General features: G+C 35.8%; 1 long non-coding RNA gene across 1 annotated transcript; it reads left to right on the top strand.

Annotated features, from left to right (window-relative positions):
• Positions 1-2,844: 2,844 nt before the first annotated feature.
• LOC107041970 lies at positions 2,845-4,009 on the top strand. Its single transcript, XR_001461115.1, has 3 exons — positions 2,845-3,488; positions 3,567-3,612; positions 3,918-4,009. It is a non-coding gene; the product is annotated as an uncharacterized LOC107041970 (long non-coding RNA).
• Positions 4,010-6,425: the final 2,416 nt, after the last annotated feature.

Here is a 6,425-nt window from a genome sequence, read left to right as displayed (position 1 = left end):
TGGGGGAAGGAGAAGGGGGGGGGGGTGGTCAGCCAATCATGTTTTTATTTGATCAGCTGGTCAATTAAAAACATTGATTGGCTTTTTAATTGATCAGCTGGTCAGTTAAAAACATGATTGGCTGACCAACCCCCCCCCCCTTCCCCCACCACCACAAGGGAAGGCATATAAAGACTACCCCAAGACATCGGAGCTCAGAATCGGAGCTCATAGCCCTGAAGATGCAGACTGCAATGTTTGCGAAACGTCGGCGCACCGCTGAATCCAAACGCGGCATTGATCCGGAAGCCAAAGATGTCATTAATCATGGCCGCGAAAGCATCAAAACTAAGATAGAATTCAGTCTATTGCAAACCCTTGAACGGAGTAGTTGATTTTTGTAGCACGACTCTCGAAATAGAAATGGACAGGCAAAAAAAACGTAAACGTTCGCAGGCGTACGTTTACGTTTTTACGGCAAAAAAAATGTAAATTCCATGGCAATAATTATACCAAAGTAGGTAATACATCATTCGCAAGTGCATCAGCAGCTAAATTAAGGGGTCTCCTCAGTAATATTTTAGGGCATAGAGTGGGGGTAAAAATCAAAGACGCCGACAGTCAGCTGCAACTTCTAGAAAAAAAAATGAGAGGAAAGATCTTCGCATCCTTTGATAAAAACTACCCAGCATAAATTATTTTCACTTTATTAGAGATAATAACTTCCTCAGAAAATGATTTTATACATTGAAAATCTTTNTATTTTCACTTTATTAGAGATAATAACTTCCTCAGAAAATGATTTTTTAGATTGAAAATCTTCCTATAATTATAAAAATTGAAATAAATTAGTGATGTCAACTTGGCAACAGCGCGATTTAGTTTCAAGGAGTTGGTACTGATTCGGTCGGTAAAAACATATCCTTCCTGAGTATCATCGTGTCATGTGGCTATGTGCTAATGGAGTAGAGGTTATATCAGCTCATCGTAAACAACAAATATTTGTTTTAAAATAATTAATAACTGCAGTCAATAGTTAATTGTGACAATGGAAAATTTAGAGGGAACCAGGGTCAGATATAAAGGAAAATTCATCAAGAAAAAACGTTTAAATCAGCTGTTATCTGAAGTTCACGTTGGCAAGAATAATAAAGGCAGAACAGTTCAAGTGGTTCAGCCGATCCTCGACGAACAAAACGGAGATGTGCCAGTGAAAAAAAGAAAATTACAAAATGAAGGAGTAGGAGGAAACCTGTGGGTTTCCACACAAGATGAAGAAGCGCAGAACAGTGCTGATGAGTGGTTTGAATCTGCTGATAATGATCTAGGAGAATCAGTGTCCCCAGGGCCATTTACTGGCAATTGCATTGTGGATTTGAAGTTATTGGGCGAGGCTCTCGTATGTGAAGCATGCAATCATCCTCTGTCTTTGAAGGATATTCAGGCAGAGAGAAGAAGAGGTCTTGGTTCATATTTATTTATCAAATGTTGGGAATGTTTGAAGATACGGAGGGTGCCTACCAGCAAGTACCTGCCAGACCGAGAAGATGGCAAAAAAGAGAATTTCGAGATAAATTTTTAAGCTGTTCTAGGTAAATATAAAAAATTCTTGTTCTTCCCTGTTGGTATTAATAATAATAATCGCTGTTGGTACTAATAGATTGTTAAATTTTATAGGTTTTATTCATGCTGGAATCGGAAACCAACCATTCAATAAACTATTGGCACCCTTGAGCATTCCCCCCTTCTATTATAACACCTTCCAGTTCTACGAGAAAAAAGTAGGCCCAGTTATCGAGACTATTGCTAGAGAGAGCTGCGACAGAGCGAAAAAAATTGAAAGGGAGTTAACAATAGCGAATAAGAATGATATTGAAAAGATGGTGTCAGTATTTTTCGAGGGGAACTCCTGTGTCAATTTTTTGGCAATTCAGAGTGAAAACACCCATCAGTGAGGATGGTTTTCGCCAAAAGTTTGCAATTGAAAAACAAATTTCCATTTATTTCTACAAAATAAAATATTTTCAAGAGAGAATTTCTACATATATCCATTTTATCTGAAATGAACTTTTTTTTAATGAGTTTTTCTCAATCAATTGAATTTATCTTGAAATATTCTCTATTTTTTTTAATACTCTAGTGAGCCTTTTTTTATACTCTATTGAGTCTTTGTTCTTTTTTTTTTAATTGGAAAATCGGCGAGTTTTCTCCCAGAATCATTTCGCCTTTGAGAAAAATGGNAACAAATTTCCATTTATTTCTACAAAATAAAATATTTTCAAGAGAGAATTTCTACATATATCCATTTTATCTGAAATGAACTTTTTTTTAATGAGTTTTTCTCAATCAATTGAATTTATCTTGAAATATTCTCTATTTTTTTTAATACTCTAGTGAGCCTTTTTTTATACTCTATTGAGTCTTTGTTCTTTTTTTTTTAATTGGAAAATCGGCGAGTTTTCTCCCAGAATCATTTCGCCTTTGAAAAAAATGGCTGAGGGGGGTATTGGCTTGGATGATTTAAAAAATGCTTTTGTCAGAGGTGGCGAGGATGAAATGTTAAAATTATTGAGGAGTAAAATCAATTACAACCCTCGGTCATTCAATATTGCAGACTTATACAAAAATTGGAGATTACTTGCAGAAGATAACACCAAAATAGATACCTCACCAAATATTTTGTTTTATAAGATTGAAAAACTAATATGATTAAAAAACATCATCCTATTGAATAAATTCAATTGTTTATTATTCAGAAAATCTCAATTGAGTTTTATTCATCCAAATAACCCGCACTAGAATCTCGCGCATGCGCGTCGAGTACTCTGCCGCGATATTGCCCAGTCTTACCGCCATTTCCACATAACCAAGTATCTATTCCAAAAAATTCTGTGGTTTTTCAATAATAACTAAATAACTAAGAGATAAAACATGATGAAATTTCATGAGTAAAGAGTTCAAACATAAACAGTGAGATAGGTGCAGAGTCTGGACGCCCAGCACATTGTCCATGCTAGCTTTTTGTTGTTTTGAGGCGGTGTCTATCCACCCTGTGCATTACCATTATTTTTTATTTTCTGAGTTTTTTATCCACATGATAAACCTATTCCGGATTCTGAGAATTAATTTAGAACTACTTGAATATCACACTATCCAATTATCCACATTGTGGCACATTTCCTAATTTTTATGAAAATTACTGAGGAGACTCCTTAAGTAAGAGGGCCGCAGAAAAATTCGACATTAGCGACATTATTGTCTCATCAACGTTATAACAGTTTTTTTCTGCTATTAGTAGTGCAGTGATTTGTAAAAATTGTAAGGGTGACATAAACATTTTGAAAGCTTCAACTCGTGGTTTGGGATTTCATTTATACATACATTGTTCTGCAATGTAAATGCGGTAAAGAAGACGTACCTTCCAACCCAATAATAGACGAAAAATGTGCAGAACAGGATTTTTTCGAAAAAGAAGGAGCTTTATATGGCGCAGGAATTGCTGATTGAGTGTATTGGATTTTTTTTGTATCATAATACCTGCATGAATGGAGTACCAAACGCTCAACGTCTTTTCCTTCCTGTTACAGGAGTACCTGACCCGCCTCACCCGGAAGTTCAAAGGCGATTTTCTCGGTACTAAATTTCCAAGAATTTCCCAAGACTGTTTACAGATTATGTCAAAAAGTTATTCACCTATCAATTTAAAATTTTTACCACCTATTTGACATCTACATATCTTCCACTCCTAGTAACTTCAAAATAATAGCTTCAATATTTTTTATTTTTATAACAAATAGGCTCGAATTTTCCCGGGAAAAGGGGCCCTTATCCGGAAAGGCAAAATATTTCATTAATTTTTTCATTTATCCTATTTATTCTACTAGGGGACAGAGCCAGATGTTTGTTGAGTACTACAACATACAATTTTCTTATTTCAGATGTATTGGAATCTCAAAACTCCGTAATCAATCATTAAATCAGTGTTGGGGCCCGTCTATTTCGTCATCAAATCATCAATTCCAGATTGTTTGGCGGCATGGAAAGTTTTGTTACTTCACTAGTAGAAAGATAATAAAAAATAATGAAAAAAAAAAAAAATTTGTAACTTGTTTTTTCATATGAAATAAAAATTGTGGAAAAGTCGCCATTTTCACCGCTCGGAAAAGTGCAGACCCCCTTAAGGATAATTGGGCGAGCCCGGAGGGTTGGAAAAAAAGCAGCCATTTTTTTTACGTATTCTTTAAATGATAGAAAAGGCGTGTACCAAGCTTCAGACTGCTGAGGAGCATGGTTAATTTATTATGAATTTTTGAAAAAAGTGGTCATTTCACCCGTGATCTTATGGAAATCACCAAAAAAACTGCAAAACCCAAGGAAAAAATGCAACCAAAGTTATGAAACTTTAGACACATTTAGAACATGTAATCAATGATTTTTTGAGTAAAAAAGATTGTCGCCTAGGACCATTGTTTATTAATAATAGCGAAAAAAGTACTGGAAATGAAATTTCTGTGCACGCAGCTCAAACGAGCAGCAACTTCTCAAGTACCGATCGGGTGGGGGTAGCGCGGTCAATTTAAACGTCTCTTGAGAGCCTTGAGAGAGAACGATGAAACGTTGTGATTGGACCCTCGAGCCAGTGGTACTAGCTCCTGGTGAAAAAAAAAACCACCGACGATGTTGCCACTTTTTCGCATGGATTAATATTTTTTCATTTATTAAAAAAAACAATCTGAAAACCATTCAATGCGTGGAACAGATACAAATAAATTTGAGTAGCTCCAAAAATAATTTTTAACCGGAGATACTGCCTAATATTGCCTCAATTTTGAATTCGAATGGGAAATTTTTTTTTGTTCAGCGATTGGTTTTCTGCAGGAAAACAATAGAAACCCCTCCACCTCACTTCCTACATTTCCTCTTCGCCCGATTATCCTTAAGAGTTATCAGGGGTAGAAGCGAAGTGGGCGACGCGTTAGCACTTGCGCAAGGTGACGGCGTGTTCCGATGCATTTATTGGCATAATCGTTGGAGATGAAGAGAAATTATTCAAATGAAAAATGTTCGTCATAAAATTTTACGTAACATTATTTTGTTTGAAACGCAACTAAAATTCCAGAACATTCTGGTCCACTATCGGCCTACTTCGAAAATCTCCGGGACCCTTCGGGTCATCAGTCATAAGTCACCGAAGCACGCGCGAATCAGTTTAGGCTTAGCCTCTCACCGTACAAGTCTATCTCGGGCAAATCACCTGTACAAGTTTTATATCGCACCTCACCGAGTACAGTAGCTTCTTGAACCTCACCTAGCTCACTAGTAATCAAGTACATCACCGGTCTTTGTAAGATCACCGTTTTGTTCAGTACATCACCTCTGTTGATTAAATCCAGTCTAAATTCAGTGACTCAAGGAATTTACAGTGAAAGACAATCATCAATTTAATTAGACATTCAACTGTTGAAAACCAAAGAGTGTAAATTAATTGACAAGTGGTTCGATCCCACAGAAATATAGTGTGATTATTTTAATCCGGCTACAGTAATTTTCCCAACAACTCCCTCCACATTTTCATCCCACATCCACCCCAAATCTAGTCATTCACCAAACATATTTTTTTGAAATTTTTTCATACACGTAACCAGTAATGAGTTATTAACGCTCTTACGCCCCATAATAACCAAATTATTCTCTTCGTGGAATATTATTTTCGTGGAATAATCTAGTCAACTTAACAATATGGGACATTCCATGTCACCTCAGCCACACCGGATTTTTTTTGTCTGGGAAAAATCATTGAGTAGGTGCATTTTGAACTACTACATATAGCCAGTGATCATGCAAAATTTCATTGCCCTGTCACTTTTTGTTTCTGAGATAATCATTACGAAATTTGAAATTTTCAAAAAATCTTTACTTCTAAATGGAGCATCCGATTTCGATAAATAAAAAAAGAAAATTTTTGTTTTTTCTCGTACTTCAAGATAAAAAATACTTCAGAGCCGTCAAGAAGCTCCTAGACCGGTTTTTCGAGAACTTTTCGCGTTTTCATTTTTTTTTCACTCTAGGGCCGCTCGATATTCGATCGAAATATTTTTTTTATGATAGAGGATGTCCTTATATGATATGAAAAAAATATGCCAAAATGGAAGAGCGAAGCAATGCACCGGAAATTTTTTTTTTTTTCTAAATTTTTGGGTTTTTCAGTTTTTAGGGGAGATCCATCGGTTTTTTTCAAAGAAATCAGTCTGTCAACTATTATTCTTTGTTCATATATGATGCCAAAAAAGTACGCCATCATGTAAGAGAGAAAGAATGCTCCGAAAAAAAATTTTCTTCGAGATTTTTACGTTTGTCTGTCGTTTAGGTGAGTTGCATTATTGTTACTGAAAAAGGGGTTTGTCAATAGACATTTTCTGTTCTGTTGGATAGAATAGACTATTGAT

The sequence above is a fragment of the Diachasma alloeum genome, unplaced genomic scaffold (genome assembly GCF_001412515.2).
Source record: "Diachasma alloeum isolate Michigan unplaced genomic scaffold, Dall2.0 Dall_scaffold_00396, whole genome shotgun sequence".
Taxonomy (NCBI): domain Eukaryota; kingdom Metazoa; phylum Arthropoda; class Insecta; order Hymenoptera; family Braconidae; genus Diachasma; species Diachasma alloeum.
Note: the sequence above shows the minus strand (reverse complement) of the source record. Positions and strands in the feature narration are given on the sequence as shown.